A 25,283-nucleotide genomic window follows, 5' to 3' on the forward strand; every position below is an offset into this window, starting at 1 on the left:
TCCCAAGGAGATGGTGTAGCTTGTCTCTCTGGATTTTCTTGTCCCTTCCTGCCCTCCTGTACCTGTTAATCTGCCTTACTTTAGGGTCTGGCCATTGGTGCTATGACAGTTCCTGTTTAACCCCCCCGCTTTGGTCAATGGCCATGAGATAGCTACTCATGACCATTGTCCCCTTGCCCACCTTCATCTAGTTTACCATTCTTTCTAAGAATATAATCTTCTTACTTTTGAAAACAGCACACCAACAGTGTGATGCATTTGGTGCTAGATAAATTGTTAAGTTCAGTGGGTGCCAGGATTTCTGTGTTCCTTGCAATTCAGCCCTTTGTTTTCATATGTTAGAAGTTTGGAAAAGTAAGTATCACTGTAATATCTGTAAAATAAAATCTCATACCATACTGTCAATACCAGGAAAATCCCATTTTTAAGGGACCCATATATTGAACACTGACTACATCACCAATTTTCCTTTGGTGCAATAAATCAAAGATAGCAATAGTGACAGACTGACTCCTATATTCATAGAAGATATGAAAATGATCAGGCCCTTTGACCCTTTGAGCCTCTCCACCATTTAATATGATCGTGGCTGATCATCAAGCTTAATGCCTGTATCCCACCCTTCCCCCATACCCCTTGATTCCCATTAGATTGACAAGCTCTATCTACCTCCTTCCCGAAAATACATAATGTTTTGACCTCAACCTTCTGTGGTAGTGAATTCCACAGACCCGTTGCTCTCTGGGTGAAGATATTTCTTCTCATCTCAGCACTAAAAGGTTAACCCCTTATCCCTGAACTATGACCCCTGACTCTGGACTCCCTCACCACCCGGAGCATCCTTCCAGCATCTAACCTTTCTAGTCCTGTTGGAATTTTATAGGTTTCTACAAGATTCCCTCTCACTCTTCTAAACTCCAGTGAATACAATCCTAACTGATGCAACCTCTCCTCAGTCTGCCATTCCAGGAATCAATCTGGGAAAGCTTCGCTGCATTTCTACTTTAGCAAGAACACTCTTCCTCAGGTAAGGAGACCAAAACTGCACGCTATATTCCAGGCATGGCTTCACTAATGCCTTGTGTAATTGCAGCAAGACATCCTTGTTCCTGTACTCGAATCCTAAAGCTATGAAGGCCAACATACAGTTGCTGCCTCTTCCACCTACACACTTACTTTCAGCAACTAGTGCACAAGGACACTCCGGTCTCATTGAACATACCCTTCTTTCAATTTAGAGCCTTTCAAATAATAATCTGTCTTCCTATTTTTCCTGCCAAAGTGGATACCTTCACACTTATCCACATGTCACTTCATCAGCCATGCAACGTTTTGTTACAGCTGTGTAACCCTTTAGCTAGGCCACATTTGGAATATTGCATGCAGTCCTGGTCACCACACTACCAGAAGAACATGGATGCTTTGGAGGGGGTGCAAAGAAGGTTTACCAGGATGTTGCCTGGTCTGGAGGGTTTTAATTATGAGAAGAAGTTGGATAAACCATTGTTTTTACTGGAAAGACAAAGGCTGAGAGCGACCTGATAGAAGTCTACAAAATTATGAGAGACATAGATAGGGTAGATAGTCAGAGGCTTTTTCCCAGAGTGGAAAGGTCAATGACAAGAGGTCACTGGTTCAAGGTGAGAGGGTGAAAGTTTATAGGAGAAGTGTGGGAAAACATTTTTCACACAGAGGGTGCTGGGTGCCTGGAACACACTGCCAGTGGAAATGGTGGAAGCAGGTATGTTAGCAACATTTAAGGTGTATCTTGATAGACAGATGAACAGGAGGCGAACAGAGGGATAGAAACTGTGCATCGCCAATACGTATTGGGTCCAAATAATAATCAGGAATCAGGGCTGGCTTGGTAGCTCAAGGCCTGTTCCTGTGCTGTATTATATTGGAGATTGTGTTGTATAGTTATTTGCCTGCTCACTCTGTCCAAATCGTACTGTAACATCTCAGCATCCTCCTCACCTTTCCCCCTTTCACCCAACTTTATGTGATCTGCACATTTTGAAATATTATATTTTGCTCCCGTCTCTAAATCGTTAACATATTTTGTGAGTAGCTGCACTCCTAGTACCAGTCCCTACAGTACCCCACTGCCTGCCATTCAGAAAAGACCCATTTATTTCTACTCTTCGTTTTCTGTCTGAGAACCAATTTTCTATCCATCTCAATACACTACCCCAATCCTGTGTGCTTTAATATTACACAAGAATCTCTGATGTGGGTCTTTGTCGAAAGCATGTTCAGAAAGTATGTTCAGTGTTCCTCAACCAATTATATCTAACAATCGTCTGCATTATACTAGTGCATCCTTTCAAGATGAGCGGGAAATGGCCTGTAATGATCGTATCATTTTGTTTTTCACGTTTTTGTTTGTGGATTAAAATGGAAAAACAGCTATATTCATACCAAGACTTGTGGAAGCAATTACAGCACTTTTAAAAGTAAGTTACTAAAAGTGATTGCGTGTGGTGTTACACTGGTGTTGTCTTCAAACAGTTGGTGGAAATGTTTGCACATAGTGTGCACAGGATGGTGTGTGTGTGTTATGGTTTCTAACTCTGATTGTGCATAACCTTGGAAGTTCCTTCAAGGTGACCTCCCATTCCCAACTGCCCAGCCATGTCAAATGTCCTACTTCCTATTTCCAATATTTTTATAATCAAATAAACTAAACTGTTCAAAGAAATTGTAAGGAAGACACAACTTACCTTGCAATAATTTTTCTGTTAGATTGATCTGCAATTTCAGGTGAAGGTTCTAGGACAAGTCATAGAGTCATAGAGATGTGCAGCACAGAACAGGCTCTTTGGTCCAACTTGTCCATGCTGACCAGATATTCTAACCTAATTTAGTCCCATTTGCCATCATTTGGCCCATATCCCTCTAAACTCTTCCTATCATAAACCCATCCAGGTGCCTTTTAAATGTTCTAATTATATCAGCCTCCATCACTTCCTCTGGCAGCTCACTTCATACATGCACCACCCTCTGCATGAAATAAATTGCCCTCCTTCGGTCCCTTTTAAATCTTTCCCCTCTCACCCTAAACCTATGCCCTCTCTTTTAGACTCCCCTACCCCAGGAAAAAGCAAGTTGCTCTCTGTTTACCATATTTATGCCCGCCATGATTTTATAAACCTCTCTAAGGTCACCCCTCAGCCTTCGACGCTCCAGGGAAAACAGCCCCAGCCTACTCAGCCTCGCCCCATAGCTCAAACTCTCCGACCCTGGCAACATCCCTGTAAATCTTTTCTGAATTTTTTTCAAGTTTCACAACATCACTCCTATAGGAGGAAGACCAGAATTGCATGCAGTATTCCAATAGTGGACTAACCAATGTGCTGTACATCTGTAACATGACCTCTCAACACCCATACTCAATGCATAGTAAGTGGTAGAATTCTCACCTGCTACAGAGCCAGATGTTTAATTTCATCAATTGCATTGAAACTAATAAATTTTAATTCCATAGCATTTCTGATTTTTCATCAATTGAGAGGTCCTAAATTTGCTAGTCATGAGCGATAATTTGATATCTGGAAAAAACTGGGTGGGAGAACTTCTTCTTTGACTAGTGATAATCTACATCTATCTGAATGGGTGATCTCTGAGTGAACTCAAGGCTTGCATTATAATTCAAAATTGTGTCCAATGTGTCCCTTTTAATCTGATCATCAGTTATTTGTCAAACAGATATACTGAATAAATGCACACAATAATGATCGGACTATTGAATGATACAAGTAGCTACGTTCAGAAGCTTATGGAAAATTTCTGTATTAGCCTAGACATAGAATATCAGAGCTAGGAGATCATGCTAGAACTATATAAGACACTAATTAAACTCCAGTTAGACACTGTGTACATTTTAGGTAAAAACAATGGCTGCAGATGCTGGAAACCAGATTCTGGATCAGTGGTGCTGGAAGAGCACAGCAGTTCAGGCAGCATCCAACGAGCAGTGAAATCGATGTTTCGGGCAAAAGCCCTTCATCAGGAATAAAGGCAGAGAGCTGGAAGCATGGAGAGATAAGCTAGAGCAGGGTGGGGTGGGGAGAGAGTAGCATAGAGTACATTGGGTGAGTGGGGGAGGAGAGGAAGGTGATAGGTCAGGGAGGAGAGGGTGGAGTGGATAGGTGGAAAAGAAGATAAGCCGGTTGGACAAGTCCGGACAAGTCATGGGGACGGTGCTGAGCTGGAAGTTTGAAACTAGGATGAGGTGGGGGAAGGGGAAATGAGGAAGCTGTTGAAGTCCACATTGATGCCCTGGGGTTGAAGTGTTCAGAGGCGGAAGATGAGGCGTTCTTCCTCCAGGCGTCTGGTGGTGAGGGAGCGGCGGTGAAGGAGGCCCAGGATCTCCATGTCCTCGGCAGAGTGGGAGGGGGAGTTGAAATGTTGGGACACGGGGCGGTGTGGTTGATTGGTGCGGGTATCTCGGAGATGTTCCCTAAAGCGCTCTGCTAGGAGATGCCCAGTCTCCCCAATGTAGAGGAGACCACATCGGGAGCAATGGATACAATAAATGATATTAGTGGATGTGCAGGTAAAACTTTGATAGCTGTGGAAAGCTCCTTTTAGGGCCTTGGATAGAGGTGAGGGAGGAGGTGTGGGCACAGGTTTTACAGTTCCTGTGGTGGCAGGGGAAAGTGCCAGGATGGGAGGGTGGGTTGTAGGGGGGGCGTGGACCTGACCAGGTAGTCACGGAGGGAACGGTCTTTGTGGAAGGCGGAAATGGGTGTACATTTTGATCACTGCAGCACTGAAAGGATCTGACAGCATTACTGACAGTAAAGAGGAGATATACAAGGATTTTTCCAGAATTTTATCTATCAAGAAAGATTGGAGAGGCTCGCATGGTTTTCTTTAGAATAGAATAGGCTAAAAGGAGAGTTAACTAAGGCGCAGAAAATAGTGAGGGGCTGAAATAAAGTGGATAAGGCTATTTTGCCGAGCAGAAAAAGGTCAATAATCAGGGGCATAGATTTAAAATAATTTGTAGTAAGCTTTGAGGAGAGTTGAAGAAACCTTTTTTCCAACCAGAGGTTGCTGGAGATCTTATCACATTTTTAAAAATGTGCTTGGATAAATACTTGAGTTGTTGTTACCTAACATTAAACACAGAAACCTGTGATCTAGCTCCTCATGGATAAGAGAATGGGTTCATGTTAAGCTACTGTTTTACATCATGTTTTTAACAGAAAGGCTTTGGACTCTGTTCTGTGAGTGCTTGGGTGTGAAGCTATGGACCAAGACCTTGAAAGTGAGATTAAACTGGATTGCTCATTTTGATCTGGCATAGATATAATGGGCTGAAAGGCCTCTTTTTGTATCATAAATTTTCTGTCTCCACATCAAAAGCATTCATTAAAATTGGGAAAGCATCGTAAGCGACTCGGGGAATGCAACAACTATCTTGTCTAATATGGAGTGATCAGAGAATTTAAATCAAGTTCACTAGTTACATTGCTTTGTTTTACATATATTTTAGGAGGGTTTGCCATTAATCATTTAATAGGCAGACAAAAAATATGTAGCATATTGTGGTCAAGTTACAAAGTAATGCATCAGAATTAGGCATTTAAAAAAAATCAACCATATAGTGATCATGTTGTTTATAAAGCATGTGCTGAAAAGTCTGTTTACATAGGGTGCAGCGATCAGACTGTTTATGTAAGGTTTAGCAATCAGACTGTGTATAGGGTGCAGTTATCATGCTGTTTATCCAGGGTGCAGTGACTGTTTAGATAGATTATTTTATATGACATTAGATGATTATTTTATACAGGTGGTAGTGCTCCCATTACATGAAACACAGGAACCTGTGGGAAAGAGAATTGGTTCATGTTAAGATACTGTTTTCCATTCTTGCCTAACTCCTCTGCATTAAAGTCACATGTGTATTAACAAAGAGGCATTGGATTCTGTTCTGTGAGTGCTCGGGGATGGAGTATTGCTCACTAGGGTGAAGGAGTGTTAAGCAGTGGAAAGATTTCTTCCGGATGTAGTTCAGGATGTGGCATATACCCATTCTGCTTGGATAGTGTGCAAGGGTTGGCATGATTGGATGGTGTCTGAATTGTCACTCAGAAAGGTCAGTTTGGATTCTGCTTGTTGTGGTGGGGCATGGCCTGATAATAGTCTTGAGGGAAGGGTCAGTGGGAAGGGTCTTGAGGAGTGGCTGTGGAAATCCCACAGAGTTTGACAGTGACCAAGATGGGATCAGTGGAGTGATGGAGCAGGCTCCTGATCCAAATGACCGCCAAGTGACGAGAAAAAGAGGACAGCAATCTGGGGGAAAGTTGGATAGGGGCAGGGTGGTTAATGGTGGTGTCCAGCAGAAGCTACTGGGGTGGGACGTTGGGTGCTGAAATTGGATGGAAGGTCCACAGGTTGATTGAAGGTTGGAGATGTACATGCCTCAAAGAGAAGGCAGCCAATGAGGTAAGTCTTGGAGAGCCTTAAGGAGAAGAAAGTCGCCACGTAAATTCATAAGCTTGCTTTTAAACTTTTGTCTACTTTATTTGCTGAGGGCAGTTGTCTAAGGCAATAAAGGCTCATATTTAGCAGTCCTCAGTGGCCAGAATTTGCAACTACAAAGAGATCCAACCCTTTGTGGTACTTCTCTTCAAAGCTGCTGCTGTTGTTGAGGCTGTTAATGTTATGTGACATTGAAAAGTGACAAGCCTGATTAAGCTCCATAATAAGTAATGTGGATAAATATTGATACCTATAAAATAGATTTTTCCGTGAATGCGGGCTGACAGAATATTGAATGTATTTTGAAATGGAACTCACTTACCAGTTGTAATCTATAACAGACAAAATAAATAAAGAAAGAAATTTCTGGATGTCTCAAAGTAATTCATTGTAAGCCAATGAATTATTCTTTGAAGCATTGTTATTGTCCTAATGTTGCAATTACATATCAATATGCACACAGTAATCTCCAATAAACAATGCTATAATGAACAGTTAATCTACTGTTGTCATAGTGTCTTGGAATAATACTTTTTGGAAGGAGGGCCTTCAGCCCATTGAATCCGTGCTGGTCATCCAGCACATATCTACTCTACTTCCATTTCCCAGCACTTTGCCTCGGGCCTTGTATGTTGTGCTGCTTCAAATAATTTATCTAATACTTAAACGTTATGATTATTCCCATCTCTACCACCCTTTCAGGCAGTGAGTTCCAAATACCCACCACCCCTGGGTGAACACAAACCCCTCTAAACTTCCTACCCTTCAAGTTGAATCCATGCTCCCTGATTATTGAACCTACTACTAAGGGGGAAAGTTTCTTCCTATTCATTATCTTTACATTTTGTACACCTCAATCAAGTCTCTTCTCAGCCTTCACTGTTCTAAGGAATCTCAGGCTATTTAGTCTGTCTTCAGAACTGAAATGCTCTGGCCCAGACAGCATTGTGACATTATTTGAGGAATGAATATGAATATCGACAGGTCATCAGAGGTTACTGCTGCAAATGTGTTGCTGGTCAAAGCACAGCAGGCCAGGCAGCATCTCAGGAATAGAGAATTCGACGTTTCGAGCATAAGCCCTTCATCAGGAATAAGAGAGAGAGAGCCAAGCAGGCTAAGATAAAAGGTAGGGAGGAGGGACTAGGGGGAGGGGCGATGGAGGTGGGATAGGTGGAAGGAGGTGACCTGGGGGGTGCAGTGAGAGAGGGACTCACTGAAATCCTTGTAGATGGAGGAAGAGAGCTTCTTCAAGGAAGGCATCCTTGTAAGAGGATTTGCAGTAGGTTAAAATCTTCGAGTAAAAAATGAGGTCTGCAGATGCTGGAGATCACAGCTGCAAATATGTTGCTGGTCAAAGCACAGCAGGCCAGGCAGCATCTCAGGAATAGAGAATTCAACGTTTCGAGCAGGTTACTCCCTTCTCTTCCTCAACATGGTCCTATGGAATATTTTACATCTGTTTGATCAGACATTTGGGACATTGGCTTAACTTTCAACCAGGGAACCTCTGACAGCGCAGCTCTCCCTCAGTACTACATAAAAGCTTTACTGATCGGGCCACTTTAGGAGTAAATGGTAATTTGGCAAGGTAGATCCAAAATTGACGTAGTGGTAAGAGACTGATGTTCGTGATCGAAGACTGTTTGCATGATTGGAGATCACTTGCTGGTTCCCTTATTGTTTGTGATTATTTATATATACACATAGAAATATATAAAGCAATATACAAGAAAATGTGGGGTGATGATAAGTATGTTTGCAGATGTTACAAAGATTGGTTAGTAATGAAGGAGTAATGTGGTGGTTAATAATGAAGAAGTAGATTTTTGGTTACAGAACGATATAGATGGCTTTGTCAGATCAGTTACAGAGGGAACATAACCCTGATGTATTGTGAGGTGATGCAATCTGGAAGAAGTAATAAGATAAGGGAGTGCTTAATGAATGGCTGGACATTTAGAAGCTGAGAGGAACAGTGATATTGTTGAAGATGGCAGGAGAGATTAACAGGGTAACTAAGGGGGCATAAATGACACTTGTCTTTATAAATCATGGTACAGATTATAAGAACAGGGAGGTTATGTTGGAGCGATGTAAAAGCTGTGTGCTGTGCGCTGTTCTGGTCACTGCACTATGGGAAGGATGTGATTGCACTAGCTGAGGTGCAGAGGAGATTCACCAGGGTGTTGCCTGGGATAGAGCGTTTATCAATGAAGAGAAAGTGGGTAAACTTGGGTTGTTTTCTATACAACAGAGAAAGTGAGGTCTGCAGATGCTGGAGATCAGAGCTGAAAATGTGTTGCTGGAAAAGCACAGCAGGTATGGCAGCATCCAAGGAACAGGAGATTCGACATTTCGGGCATAAGCCCTTCTTCAGGAATGACGGAAGTGTGTCCAGCAGGCTAAGATAAAAGGTAGGGAGGAGGGACTTGGGGGAGAGGTGATGGAGATGTGATAGGTGGAAGGAGGTCAAGGTGAGATTGATAACCGGAGTGGGGTGGGGGCGGAGAGGTCAGGAAGAAGATTGCAGGTTAGGAAGGTGGTGCTGAGTTCGAGGGATTTGACTGAGACAAGGTGGGGAAGGGGAAATGAGGAAACTGGAGAATTATGAGTTCATCCCTTGTGGTTGGAGGGTTCCTAGGCGGAAGATGAGGTGCTCTTTCTCCAACCGTCGTGTTGTTATGGTCTGGCGATGGAGGAGTCCAAGGACCTGCATGTCCTTGGTGGAGTGGGAGGGGAAGTTAAAGTGTTGAGCCACGGGGTGGTTGGATTGGTTGCTCCAGGTGTCCCAGAGGTGTTCTCTGAAATGTTCTGCAAGTAGGTGGCCTGTCTCCCCAATATAGAAGAGGCCACATCGGGTGCAGCGGATTCAATAGATGATGTGTGTGGAGGTGCAGGTGAATTTGTGGCGGATATAGAAGGATCCCTTGGGGCCTTGGAGAGAAGTAAGGGAGGAGGTGTGGGCGCAAGTTTTGCATTTCTTGCGGTTGCAGGGGAAGGTACCGGGAGTGGAGGTTGGGTTGGTGGGGGGTGTGGATCTGACGAGGGAGTCACGGAGGGAGTGGTCTTTTCAGAACGCTGATAGGGGAGGGGAGGGAAATATATCCCTGGTGGTGGGGCCCCTTTGGAGGTGGCAGAAATGACGGCGGATGATACGCTGTATATGGAGGTTGGTGGGGTGGTAGGTGAGAATCAGTGGGGTTCTGTGGCGGGGTGGTAGGTGGTAGCCTCCTTCTTCAAGGCGTACAACCCAGATGGCCTCCTTCTTCAAGGACCGCAGATTCCCCCCGGACGTGATCGACGATGCCCTCCACCGCATCTCCTCCACTTCCCGCTCCTCCACCCTTGAGCCCTGCCCCTCCAACTGCCACCAGGACAGAACCCCACCTTCCACCTATCACATCTTCATCGCCCCTCCCCCCAGTGCCTCCTCCCTACCTTTTATCTTAGCCTGCTGGACACACTTTCCTCATTCCTGAAGAAGGGCTTATGCCCGAAACGTCGAATCTCCTGTTCCTTGGATGCTGCCTGACCTGCTGCGCTTTTCCAGCAACACATTTTCAGCTTTGTTTTCTATACAACAGAGAAAGCTAAGAGGGGATCTATATGAAGTGTCTAAGATTCTGAAGGGCAAGCACAGGGTGGATAGAAAGCAGCTGTTTTCCTTAGTCGAGTGGTCAGTAATGAGTGGACATAATTTTAAGATGAAGGGGAATGGGATTAGTAGGAATTTGAATAAACCTTTGTCCCCTAGTGGAAATCTGGAATACCTTGCCCAGATCTGGAATACCTTACCTTGGAAACCTCACAACCTTTAAAAGGTACATGGCTGAGCACTTGTCATTCAAAGCTATGGGCCAACTGCTGGAAAGAGGAATTAGTGTAGACAGGTCAGTGCAGACTTGATGGACTGAAGAGCCTCTTCTGTATTGTATGGCAATTGTTTCATTTTCAATAATATATATTACACACCACTGTGGCCACCTCAGCACCAGACATACTGCTGTGGTTCACAGAGAGAGAAAACTTCTCAGAACATCTCAGAATGGGCAAGAAGTGCCATCTTTACCAGGTAATCTACACCTGAAGAGCAAATAAAATGACTTGTTTTCTGGAACAAATTGCAGTTGACAAGAGTCAACTAGACTAGTTCAATTAATTGGCAGTCTTCTGGAGGTGGTGTTAGTGGTTGAGTCATATTACAGGATTTTAGAGCTCAGTGCAGCTATGACACAAAATACAAGGCCATATAACAAGATGAAATGCCAGCGCTTGATATGTCTGAGCTGAAAAATGTGTTGCTGGAAAAGTGCAGCAGGTCAGGCAACATCCAAGGAGCAGGAGTATCGACACTTCGGGCATAAGCCCTTCTGATTCCTGAAGAAGGGCTTATGCCCGAAACGTCAATTCTCCTGCTCCTTGCATGCTGCCTGACCTGCTGTGCTTTTCCAGCAACACATTTTTCAGCTCCGATCTCCAGCATCTGCAGTCCTCACTTTCTCCTACTTGATATGTCTGAGGCAGTACTGTAGTATAAATGGCTTGTACACTTCTCTCCAATATTCAACCCATCCCAAATATCTTCCATTATGTTGGAGCGCAGAGAAACAGCCTTGTAACCTTTGGTCGTCCAAAGTTTATAATGGGCTCCCCACTGACTGGGTCACAAACTGAAACTGGAGAGAATGTCCATGGTATACACCCACTCCGTAAATGTAAGAAAGCAATAACTGGATATGTGCCATGCCCTTCATGAGTTCGGGATACCTAGATGCTTCACAACCAGTGAAGTAATTTTTGATACGTAATCCTTGGGGGTTAAATGTTGACTGGGAGACAGGGGACATTTCCTTGTTCTCTGAAACGCAGCCTAGGATTATTTATGGTTATGTGAGAGGGGCCTTGGTCTCATTCAAGACTGGAATTTTTCAGAAGTGCTGTCTCTAAATGGCAGATGGGATCCAAGGGTATCATTGAACCCTGACTTCTATATCGGAAGGACTCTCCTGCTTAGCTTAGGCCAGGGCTTCAGCTACCCAGGCATAGGTCCAGGGAATGATCCAAGTTGCCACAATGCTGGTAAAACTGATGAATACACTTTCACTCTGATTTTATTTGACCACCAGAAACTGGAGCTGTGCAAGTGAGGTGACACAGTCACCCAGATGGTTAGGGTGGAAACACTGCAGACGACGCAGAAATGCAAATCTGCATGGAGAATTAGGCAGAGTGGGCTGAAAATTTTAGAAAAAAAATCCCCTAAAATTGAAAATGCAAAATGTCTCCTTAGATAAGGCAGACTCGAGATGCGGCAGAATTTGAGGTCAGGAGTGTGACAACTGCTGGGTTGTTCACCTAAAAATGGCCTGTAGTCTGACAGCTCTGCAGCTGCGTGCAGAAGGAGCTGAGACTGTCTCCAGCTTGTAGCAAATAAAGGAAGGTGCTGAGTGATTGTAAATGAGGAACAGAAGCTACTTGGGTGCTGAATGTATGAGATTGCAAAAGGCAGGTAGTTTAAAGGGGTAGTGCCCTCATGAAAAACATTCGACAAGCCTTTGAGATCACTGTAACCCACCCAAACTGCCTGACAGGAACCTGGAGGGGTCAGACTGGCTGTCCGTGTTACAACTACTCAATGTTACACGCTGTTGAGGTTATTTTGAGTCTGTCCTCTCAGGTGAATGCAAAGAAAGAGCTCGTTACACTGTTTGAAGAAGAGCAAAGAGTATCTGGAGTGCCCTGGTGTCTGGAGCAATATTTTTCCTTCAACCAGCCACACTAAAACAGTTTGATTAGTCATCATAGAGCTGCAAAGAGAAAAGAAATTGAGGATTCAGTACTTCTATGGGTTTTGGGAAAATAGATCCCTTCATTGCTGACAAAAAGCTGAAATCTATGTACAAAGACTATGAAACTACCTCACCAAGAAACAGCTAGTAAAATTACGGTGTGGAATCCTATCCATCAGCAGAATTGTTATTTAACTGCTTTCACTTTGTTTTGTTGAAATGATTTCAGTATTTCCAAATGCAAGTTGTTTATTCATGTGATTCAGTTGAACCATGGTCATACAAAGGGACTTTATGCACTGTGATATCGAACAATACCCATATCGAATGTACTTTTGAGACACTTCACCCAACAAATTGGATGTTTTGATAAAGAAAAAGAAAGTTACGTTGATTAGGTTCATTGAAGGAGGTGGGCAGGGCTTCATGTGAAGCATAAGCAATAACATAGGACTAGTCTATTCTCACACTGTACATTCTATGCAATGCTCTACAATAATTGTATAGTCATATGTGGAAGCAGGCTGTGCAAAAAGTCAATGCAGTCTTTGCTAAATTACAGGAATAGCAACACTTCAAAAGCCTTTTTTTAGTTGTGATGTACTTTGGGAAGGACTAAGGTCATGAAACGTTCTGAGTGAATGTAAGTTGCTTCTTTCTTCAGTCCTTAACTTGTCTTCTTCTCAACTAGATCTTTATACAAAATAAAAATTGAGAGAATGGCAGATGCTGTGGATCAGACACAAAAACAGAAATTGCTGGAAAAGCTCAGCACATCTGGCAGCATCTGTGGAGAGAAATCAGAGTTAGTGTTTTGGGTGTGGTGACCCTTTCTCATGGTTCTGAGAAAGAGTCACTGGACCCGAAATGTTAACTTTGATTTCTCTTCACAGATGCTGCCAGACCTGCTGAGCTTTTCTAGACATTGGTACAGTTCTTCTTCAAAGGAATACAACCTCTAATTGTCCTACAAACTGCTGTTTTTCCATGAGAGAACTCTGTGGTCTGAAAACAACAAATGCTGGAGATCACAGTGGGTCAGGCAGCATCCATGGAGAAAGGCCAAGCTCTAATGTCAGCTCTGATGAAGAGTCACCCAGACTCAAAACATTAGCTTGCTCTCTCTTCACATATGCTGCCCAACCCACTGTGATCTTCAGCATTTGTTGTTTGTACAGATTCCAGCATCTGCAGTAATTTGCTCCTTCATCTCTAGTCTCCCTGGTTAATTATAATCCAATGTCATTAAGTGAAAATGCAAATGAAGGAATTCCCGTTAGCAGTGCTCACCCAATGGATTTAAGCAATGAGCAACTGAACATCAAACTGACTCTTGGGGGATGCCCAGGTAACTCTGTCCTGTTTGTATTTGCTTTACCTCACTTGCCGGTTTGTCATGTCGAATTCTGTGAGGCAATGGGCTGGTCTTAGTGCTGTGGCCCCATTGATTGATAACTCCCAAACCAAAACCTCAGGATGCATCAGTGCATCCAGCGTTAGCATACCATTGGGAAGTTAGAGTTAAGATTAGGGTGAGGATTAGGGTTAGTGTCAGTTATCGATAGTGCCCAAGGCTCGATGAGTGAGACGATGTGGAAAGCAACATAAACATCAATGGTCCTCAGCTCCTTACTGACTCAGGTAATGTTTAGTCTGTCCTGATGAAGAGTGTTTGCCCAAAACATCGACTCTTCTGCTCCTCGGATGCTGCCTGACCTGCTGTGCTTTTCCAGCACCACACTCTTGACTCTGATCTCCAGCATCTGCAGTCCTCACTTTCATCTCATGTTTCGTCTGTGCTCACCTCTTCAAGAGTTGCCCAAGTGGGATAGTGCTTTCAGAGTGTTGTGTAAGTACAACAAATTAAGGTGTACTCCCTGATACGGAACTTTATTGATCAATATTCAGTGACGGTAAAGCCAATGAACATCCTTAACCAACAAAAAGTCACCACTATTCAAGGCTTATAAAACAATTATGCTTAGTTCCCAAAACCTTGAGGAAGGGGAGCCCGATTGAAAGTTTCTTGGGTAATTTTTTTTGGTTTTCAAATTTGCTCTGAGTCTGGGTTGCCTATTCTGAAGTTTTTCTTTAATTCTTGTTCCCACCTACAAAATGGAAGGTGAGAGTCAGAAAAAGCAGGGAAAGAACTAGGAAGGAAAATGTTTTTGAGGGTTGCATTAAATGGAAGATGTATCAAGAGAGACAGGATAAGGGTTGGGAGGGCTTGAGTAGCAAACGATGGAGAATGGGAAAAGAGCTGGAAATTGGGAAAAGTAGGGATGCCAGAATGGACTAAACATTTGAGAAGATTTGCTAGTCTTCATATACAATATGCACACTAGGAGAATTTGTGAAGGAGGTTGTTCCTGTGATTGTCCAGTAAGCTGCTTGTTATGTTAATCTCCTATGGGAAATGTATAACCTTAAGAGGATTTCCCCGATCAAGCAGTCCTGTGGGAGCAGTTTTTCCTGGACTGTTTGTTTTCAGAGATTTTGGTCAGTCATGGTATTGTTCTCGCCTGGCTTGGTCCTTTGCCCTGTGTGGCCTTGGACTGCTAAAACATTCTGTAAGAAACACATGACTTCAACTTTTTCCACATAACACTTGAGCTGTTTATCTGTAGAAAGAGCATCTCAGCCAAATGTTATCAATGGGTGAATGTAGTATCTGGAGTGTGCATTAACTCAAGGTCTGAGAACAATAGCTCGTTATGTACAGTATATGCCTGGTATATGCTCATGTAGACCAGCTAGTGACTATCTTGTGGTTCTGTGGCTGACCGAGGAACTGTCAGCTCAGTGTTTGTTGTACTATATAAATCCGCAGCGATCAGAAAACGCTTTGGAGATGCACTGGAGTGCTCCCCATGATATCATACAATAAAGTTTGTCAATGTTCAAGGTCTGAGTCCGGGGAATTTCTACAACAATCTGGCCTTAGTCAGCAGGATCCCTTAATTACTTGAGCGAACCTGAAGTGTTTTAAAAAAGGCTGCCTGTGATCCTAACCTGAGTCAACAAACTGATCCCAAGTTAGGGAAAGATGCCGTTACAAGACAGGATGGGAAAGGTCGCTGCTGTAAGGACAGTCATCATTTTAAGGTGATCTTGAGGGATTGACAATGGCACCAGTGTTTGTCTGTCTGTGTGTGTTTGTTGTTCATTTCTCCACAGCTGGTAGGTCCGTGCTTCAGGACTGAAGAAGTGATGATGGGGTCAATGACTTCTACATGTAAGAAAGATGGGCCGGCCTTGGGGACAAGTAAACCCTGTCCCACTGAGAAGGATGGCCCATGACCATTTGTCCCCTTGAAAAACAAGCAGAAGCGCCGCAGTAAATATATTCGATGTAAACGTGAGGTTGGAGACCCCATGGTGCAGCTAAGGTCACTGGCCATGGGGGGACCCATGGCAACTGGCCATATACAGGCTCCTTTAAATTGGAAAAAGATTGATTACTGGAGGACAAACATTGAGGGTGGGTACGACAACCCCTCTTGGGATATTACTTACATGCTCCGATGTTTAGATAAATTTAAAGAAATTGCGGAGGGCCTTCAGCCGCTAAGAATAAAGATTGCCATCAGCTGCCTGACAACCTTCCGTCTTTTGGGACCCCACCTTCTGCCTCATCACCTTATATCCCTCAGTATCCTAAGTTTCCCAGTGCCTCCCTGGACCACTGACCCCCTTATGGATGAAATGGTCACTTTCATCGCTACTTGTCCTATGGCCCCACCCCCTGACAATCCCCCCATCAATGAACAACAAGGGCCTTCGGGGGGTGGGGTGGGGTGTTGGTCGTGGTGGTGGTAAGTCTGACAAAGGAGCTTTGGGGGGGAATGCATGTCTGACCAACAAAGGGCTTTGGAGGGAGGTGGGCGGGTCTGACCAACAAGGGGCTTTTGGGGTGGGGTGGCAGGTCTGACCAATAAGGGTTCCCGTAGGGCTTTAAGGAACTTAACTGATGCTTAACTTCAGCACCAGTATGTGGATGTACCTACTAGAGAAGGTGCAAAACTTGACCTACTCTTGGGAAATAAGGCAGGGCAGGTAACTGAGGTGTCAGTGGGGGAGCGTCCAGAGAAAGTATATTCCTGTTAGGGTGAAAGGAAAGGCTTGTAGGTATAGGGAATGCTAGATGACTAAAGAAATTGAGGATTTGGTTAAGAAAAAGAAGGAAGCATATGTCAGGTATAGACAGGATAGATCAAGTGAATCCTTAGAAGAGTATAAAGGCAGAAAGAGTATAATAAAGAGGGAATCAGGAGGGCAAAAACGGGGACATGAGATAGCTTTGGCAAATAGAGTTAAGGAGAATCCAAAGGGTTTTTACAAACACATTAAGGACAAAAGGGTAACTAGGGAGAGAATACAGCCCCTCAAAGATCAGCAAGGCAGCCTTTGTGTGGAGCCGCAGGAGATGGAGGGGGAGATACTAAATGAGTATTTTGCATCAGTATTTACTGTGGAAAGGACATGGAAGATATAGAATGCAGGGGAATAGATGGTGACATTTCGAAAAATGTCCATATCACAGAGGAGGAAGTGCTGGATGCCTTGAAACACATAAAAGTGGATAAATGTTCAAGACCTGATGGTATACCCGAGAACTCTGTGGGAAGTGAGGGAAGTGATTGCTAGGCCCCTTGCTGAGATATTTGTATCATCGATAGTCACAGGTGAGGTGCTGGAAGACTGGAGGTTGGCAAACGTGGTTCCATTGTTTAAGAAGGGTGGTAAGGACAAGTCAGGGATCTGTAGACCACTGAGCCTGACCTCGGTGGAGGGCAAGTTGTTGGAGGGAATCCTGAGGGACAGGATGTATATGTATTTGGAAAGGCAAGAACTGATTAGGGATAGTCAACATGGCTTTTTGCATGGGAAATCATGTCTCACAAACTTGATTGAGTTTTTTGAAGAAGTAACAAAGAAGATTGATGAGGGCAGAGCAGTAGATGTGATCTGTATGCCCTTCAGTAAGGCGTTCGACAGGGTTCCCCATGGGAGACTGATTAGCAAGGTTAGATCTCACAGAATACAGGGAGAATTCGCTATTTGGATACAGAATTGGCTCAAAGGCGGGTCCACTACATTTCATCATTTATATAAATGAATTGGATGTGAGCAAAGAGGTATAGTTAGTAAGTTTGCGGATTATAACGGTATCTTGATCAGATGGGCCAATGGGATGAGAAGTGGCAGATGGAGTTTAATTTAGACAAATATGAGATGCTACATTTTGGGAAAGCAAATCTTAACAGTACTTATACACTTAATGGTGAGGTCCTAGAGAGTGTTGCTGAACAAAGAGGCCTTGGAGTGCAGGTTCATAGCTCCTTGAAAGTGGACTCGCAGGTAGATAGGATAGTGAAGAAGGTGATTAGTATGCTTTCTTTTATTGGTAAGGGCATTGAGTACAGGAGTTGGGAGGTCATGTTGCGGCTGTACGGGACATTGATTAGGCCGCTATTGGAATATTGCATGCAATTCTGGTCTCCTTTCTATTGGAAAGATGTTGTGAAACTTGAAAGGGTTCAGAAAAGATTTACAAGGATGTTGCTGGGGTTGGAGAATTTGAGCTATAGAGAGAGATTGAATAGGCTAGAACAGTTTTCCCTGGAGCATCAGAGGCTGAGGGTTGAACTTATAGAGCTTTATAAAATCATGAGGGGCATGGATAGGATAAATAGACAAAGACTTTTCCCTGGGGTGAGGGAGTCCAGAGCTAGAGGGTATAGGTTTAGGGTGAGAGGGGAATGATATAAAAGAGACCCAAGGGGCAACTTTTTCTGCAGAGGGTGGTACGTGTATGGAATGAGCTGCCAGAGGAAGTAGCGGAGGCTGGTACATTTGCAACATTTAAGAGGCATTTGGATGGGTATATGAATAGGAAGGATTTGGAGGGATATGGGCCGGGTGCTGGCAGGTGGGACTAGTTTGGGTTGGGATATCTGGTCGGCTTAGACGGGTTGGACCAAAGGGTGTGTTTCTGTGCTGGACATCTCTATGACTCTATGACTCTATGATCTGATCTGGGCATCCATGATTACACACAGCCTTGTCAGCTTTATGTTAACGAAAAGGAGGGATATGCGTCCAGCATGCTAACACAAATGCATGGGGATCTCCAGCACCCTGTAGCCTTTTATTCCGTACAGTTCCCACCTGTTGTAAGGGGAATGCCAACCTGTTTATGAGCTGTGGCAGCTGCTGCCATAATGGTAGAAAAATCCACCCCTATTGTACTGGATTATCCTTGTGCAGTTTTCGTTCCTCATTCGGTCTCCCGCTGCTTAACTCAGCAGCGACTCAGCAAGGAGAACTGGCTGTGAGGTTGTCCTACTTTCTTGCATTAATCTTATGCTTCAGCATGTCCCCTGCTTTAAACCCTGCCTCCCTTCTCCCTGTTATACAGGATTTCCCAGCACAGGACCACGATTGCATGTAGTCCAAGAAGTTGTCACCCTGCGGCCTGACCTCTCTGAAACTCTGTCACACAACCCAGATATGATCCTTCTCACAGACGGCTCCCCTTTCCAGCCCTCAGATCACCAAATGCTAGCTGGCTATGCAATATGCACACCTTTTGAAACACTTGAATCCACTGCATTACTGGCAGGAACGTTGGCAGCTGAACTGTTTGCCCTTACCAGAGCCTGTGTCCTTCCTGACAAAATGTCTGTTAACATTTACACTGACTCCAGATATGCCTTTGGAGTGGTACATGACTTTGGAACCCTGTGGAAACATAGAGATTTATTACCTCTTCTGGAAGACCCTTGCAGCATGCCCTGCTTATCAACAAACTTTTAAAGGTTATCACACTCCCCTCCACTGTAAAATACATAGCCCATACCACCGCTGGTGACCCAATCGCCCTAGGGAATGCTCGTGCTGATCAAGCTGTTGGACAAACAGCATTAGCTCCTGCAGTATGGGTGCTACAAGCTTCAAAGTCAGGGGAAACAACAGAGGTTTTAGATCTACAAGAGGGAATACGACCCACACAACAAAACGCTTCACAAGCTGAGAGGGACAGCTGGACGTACATAGGAGCTAAGGAATCCCCTTTCGGGCTAATGGTGCACCCTGACAGAAGGTTCCTTTACCCTGAAAGCTATTTGCATGTTCTTCCACTGGCCACCCATGGGGTTGGCCTTGCAGGAGAAGGAGGGATGATACATGCAGTACGAACAAACTTGGTACGCACTGGGCTTTGCAGCAGCATAAGAAGGACTAGTATCAAAATGTCCAATATGTCTGCAAAATAATAATGCTAAACCTTTAGCCAAGTATGATCACCCGCCAGTCCCAAACAGACCTTTTTCAGCACTTACAGATTGATTTGTTAACATGCCAGGTAAACAGGGTTTTAAGTACATGTTGGTAATTGTTGACATGTTTTCTAAATAGAACATAGAACATAAAATATTACAGCGCAGTACAGGCCCTTCGGCCCTCGATGTTGCGCTGACCTGTCATACCCATCTGAAGCCCATCTAACCTACACTATTCATGTACATCCATATGCTTGTCCAATGACAACTTAAATGTGCTTAAAGTTGGCAAATCTACTATCATTGCAGGCAAAGCATTTCATACCCTTACTACTCTCTGAGTAAAGAAACTACCTCTGACATCTGTCCTATATCTATCACCTTCAATTTAAAGCTATGCCCCTCTCATGTTTGCCGTCACCATACTTGGAAAAAGGCTCTCCCTGTCCACCCTATCTAACCCTCTGATTATCTTATATGTCTCTATTAAGTCACCTCTCAACCGTCTTCTCTCCAATGAAAACAGCCTCAAGTCTCTCAGCCTTTCCTCATAAGATCTTCCCTCCATACCAGGCAACATCCTAGTAAATCTCCTCTGCATCCTTTCTAAAGCTTCCACATCCTTCTTATAATGCGGTGACCAGAACTGTACACAATACTCCAAGTGTGGCCGTACCAGAGTTTTGTACAGCTGTAGCATAACCTCATGGTTCCGGAACTCGATCCTTCTATTTATTAATAAAAGCTAAAACACTGTATGTCTTCTTAACAACCCTGTCAACCTAGGTGGCAACTTTCAAGGATCTGTGTACCTGGACACCGAGATCTCTCTGCTCATCTACCAAGAATCTTACTATTAGCCCAGTACTTTGCATTCCGGTTACTCCGACCAAAGTGCATCACCTCACACTTGTCTGCATTAAACTCCATTTGCCACTTCTCAGCCCAGCTCTGCAGCTTATCTATGTCTCTCTGTAACCTACAACATCCTTCGTCACTATCCACAACTCCCCCGACCTTAGTGTCGTCTGCAAATTTACTTACCCAACATTCTACACCCTCATCCAGGTCGTTTATAAAAATGATGAACAGCAGTGGACCCAACATCTACCCTTGCGGTACACCACTAGTAACTGGACTCCAGGATGTTCATTTGCCATCAACCTCCTCCCTCTGTCTTCTTTCTGCAAACCAATTACTGATCCAAACTGCTGTATCTCCCTCAATCCCATTCCTCCGCATTTTGTACAATAGCCTACTGTGGGGAACCTTATCGAACGCCTTGTTGAAATCCATATACACCACATCAACTGGTTTACTCTCATCTACCTGTTTGATCACCTTCTCAAAGAACTCAATAGGTTTGTGAGGCACGACCTACCCTATACAAAACTGTGCTGACTATCCCTAATCAAATGAATCTTTTCTAGATGATTATAAATCCTATCTCTTTCCAATACTTTACCAACAACTGAAGTAAGGCTCACTGGTCTATAATTACAAGGGTTGTCTCTACTCCCCTTCTTGAACAGGGGGAACCACATTTGTTATCGTCCAGTCTTCTGGCACTATTCCTGTAAACAATGACGATTTAAAGATCAATGCCAAAGGCTCGGCAATCTCCTCCCTGGCTTCCCAGAGGATCCTAGGATAAATCTCATCTGGCCCAGGGGACTTATCTATTTTCACACCCTGCAGGATTTCTAATACCTCTTCCTTGTGAACCTCAATCCCACCTAGTCTAGTAGCCTGTATCTCAGTAATCTCCTCAACAACATTGTCGCTTTCTAGAGTGGATACTGTTGAAAAATATTCATTTAGTGTTTCCCCTATCTCCTCTGACTCCACACGCAACTTCCCACCACTAGACTTGATTGGCCCTACTCTTACTCTCGTCATTCTTTTATTCCTTAAATATCTATAGAAAGTCTTAGGGTTTACCCTGATCCTATCCACCAACAACTTCTCATGTCTCCCCCTGGCTCTTCTGAACTCTCTCTTTAGGTCTTTCTTGGCTACCTTCTAACCCTCAAGCTTGTAACTCAACCTTCACATCTCATCCTAACATAAGCCTTCTTCTTCCTCTTGACCAGAGATTCCACTTCCTTTGTAAACCACGGCTCCCGTGCTCTACAGCTTCCTCCCTGCCTGACATGTACATACTTATCTAGGACACTCAGGAGCGTTTCCTTGAATAAGCTCCACATATCTAATGTGTCTATCCCCAGCAGTTTCCTTCCCCATCCTATGCTTCCTAAATCTTGCCTAATTGCATCGTAATTGCCTTTACCCCAGCTGTAACTCTTGCTCAGTGGTATACACCTATCCCTTTCTATCACTAAAATAAACATAACAGAATTGTGATCGCTAACACCAAAGTGCTCACCTACTTCCAAGGCTAGCACCTGGCCGGGCTCATTACCCAGTACCAAATCTAATGTGACTTCACCCCTTATTGGTCTGTCTACATACTTTGTCAGGAAGCCCTCCTGCACACACTGGACAAAAACGGACCCATCTATAGTACTCGTACTATAGTGTTCCCAGTCAATATATGGAAAGTTGAAGTCCCCCATGACAACTACCCTGTCTCTCTCACTCCTATCGAGAATCATCTTTGCTATCCTTTCCTCTACATCTCTGGAACTATTTAGAGGCCTATAGAAAACTCCCAACAGGGTGACCTCTCCTTTCCTGTTTCTAACCTCAGCCCATACTACCTCAATTGACGAGTCCCCAAACATCCTTTCTGCAACTATAATACTGTCCTTGACCAACAATGCCACGCCTCCCCCTCTTTTACCATCTCCTCTGTTCTTACCGAAATATCTAAATCCTGGAACCTGCAACAACCATTCCTGTCCCTGCTCTATTCATGTCTCCGAAATGGCCACAGGTACCAACCCACCTTATTCCGGATGCTCTTGGCGTTGAAGTAGACACACTTCAAACCAATTTCTTGCTTGCCAGTGCCATCTTGCATCCCTGAAACTTGATTTCGAACCTCCCCACTCTCAACCTTTTCTATACTTGAACTACAGTTTTGGTTCCCACCCCCCTGCCGGATTAGTTTATACCCTCCCAAGTAGCCTTAGTGAATTACCCCCTCAGGATATTGGTACCCCTCTGGTTCAGATGAAGACCATCCTGCTTGTAGAGGTCCCAACTACCCCAGAAAGAGCCCCAATTATCCAAGAATCCAAAACTCTCCCTCCTGCACCATCCCTGTAGCCATGTGTTCAACTCTTCTCTCTTCCTATTCCTCGCCTCACTAGCATGTGGCATGGGCAACAAACCAGAGACAACAACTCTGTTCATCCTAGCTCTAAGCTTCCATCCTAGCTTCCTGAATTTCTACCTTAAATCCCCACCTCTCTTCCTACCTATGTCATTGGTGCCTATGTAGACCATGACTTGGGGCTGCTCCCCCTTAAGGATCCCAAAAACACGATCAGAGACATCATGAACCCTGGCACCTGGGAGGCAACACACCAACTATGAGTCTCTCTCGTTCCCACAGAACCTCCTATCTGTCCCCCTAACTATGGAGTCCCCAATGACTACTGGTCTACTCCTCTTCCCATTCCCTTCTGAGCAGCAGGGACAGACTCTATGCCAGAGCCCTGTGCCCCACTGCTTTCCCCTGGCAAGTCATCCCCCCCAACAGTATCCAAAACGGTATACTTATTGTTGAGGGGTATGGCCACAGGGGATCCCTGCACTGTCTACTGGTGCTCTTTCTGTCCCCGACTCTATCCCATCTGCCTTTTTCTTGTACCTGAGGAGTGACTACCTCACTGTAACTCCTCTCAATAACCCCCTCTGCCTCCCGAATGATCAAAAGTTCATCCAGCTCTAGCTCCAGTTCCCTAATGCGGTTTTCGAGGAGCTGGAGTTGGGTGCGCTTCCCACAGGTATCGTCAGCAGGTGGGGTAGAATCTCCCCCACAATGAAAGACGATGCTAGAACAGTGGTCAGGATTTCTGGGAAGCATTAAAAGTGACAGAGGCACTCACTTTACCGCAGCAGTCACAGACAATGTTAGTAAAGCACTGAGCATCGCGTGGAAATATCATATTCCCTATCAGCCCCAGTCCTCAGGTATGGTGGAATGGATGAATGGTACCCTTAAAACCACCCTGACAAAGATCGCACAGAACACTGGCCTGCCTTGGCCAGAAGTCCTACTCCTAGCCACGTATACCATAAGAAACCAAACCAACAGAACCACAGGACTTACCCCATTTGAGGTCCTAATGGGAAGACCAAGTCCCGTGGGGGTAAGACCTCCTAAATTTCCTGTGGATATGGCATTACTCTTGACACAGGAAGCTTTTCTGGATTACGTCAAGCACTCTGGAAGATGATTACCCACAGCCATAATCGGGTAAAGCAGGCCATTCCCGCACCTAATGATGACCCGACGCATCCCTTCCAACCTGGGGACTAGGTCATAATAAAATCAATGGAGAAGAATTCCCTTTCCCTGAGGTGGAAAGGTAACCTGGATGGCTGTCAAGGTCAAGGGAAGAGCTGAGTGGACGCACGGAACCCGCTGCATCCTCAGAGGGGCACGAGCAGAAAATGCCAGAGGCTTCAGCCCGCCCACCAGCTGCAATATGTGGAGCCATTTCAGTCTCTGTGCTCCTCATTGCCTGGTTCATACTGACTGGGCATGAGGGGGACAGGGAAGATTGGATGATGAACCCTGTCACAAGGGAGTTGCATGTCAACACTTTACCTGACTTACATTTACGCACAGAAGGTTAACCACTGGGTATGTGCCCATATTCCCACACACTCTAAGGGAGGAATCCCCCTGAGGCCCATTCCATTTAATGAATCTGAAAAAGCTGAATGGTGGTTGGAATAAAACAGGTTCTCCAGTGTGTCCATCTGGGGGTAAGGCAGGTTTGACTGGGAGTCTCATGACTCGCTTATGCAAGGCCCGGATGGGACCAATTACTGCACTAGCAATACGTTTACTTGGGAGTCCCCAGGTTATAATATGGAAAAGTATAAGGGTTGATTGCAGCCTCACTCCGATCTCTGGCATACAGCCCCAGCTCTATTCCTCACTATTACCATACGAAAGGGTACACCCATGGGGAACCATCTGCTTTAAAAGCAACAACAGGTCAGGGTGGAATGCTGGAACCAGTAAATGTATCCATTCCCTACTCCTTACCCCGCCCACATGCTGATCCACTTCCACTGGGAGTATCCTGAACCTTGATGTTCCCAGCGAGACTACTACAAGTACCAAGTTCACAACACTTTGGACTAGAACTTAGACCAATTATTTGATAACTCATAATGGCACCTATTTGACTTGTGGCCACAAGGTCTAACCCTGGCTGCCAGCCTCCTGGACTGGGTGTTGCTTTCTAGGGTATGTGGTCCCCTGTTTACCACTTGCATTCCTCCCCATTCCAGCAGCCTTGGCCTTGCACCAAGAGAGCTATAGCTGACACTGAGCGGTTCTCTGCCATTCTCCTCACCTCTTAAGGGACTGCTGTACTGGCAACAGAGGTCAGGAAATTGGCCTCAGCTCTTGAGAAAATAGTGAATGACCCGGCAGCAGGACTTCACCAACTTAGTGCAGAAGTGGTCGCCATTCACACAGTCAACCTACAAAACAGATTGGTCCTAGATTAGATTAGATTTTAGATTACTTACAGTGTGAAAACAGGCCCTTCGGCCCAACAAGTCCACA

The sequence above is a fragment of the Hemiscyllium ocellatum genome, chromosome 2 (assembly GCF_020745735.1).
Source record: "Hemiscyllium ocellatum isolate sHemOce1 chromosome 2, sHemOce1.pat.X.cur, whole genome shotgun sequence".
Classification (NCBI taxonomy): domain Eukaryota; kingdom Metazoa; phylum Chordata; class Chondrichthyes; order Orectolobiformes; family Hemiscylliidae; genus Hemiscyllium; species Hemiscyllium ocellatum.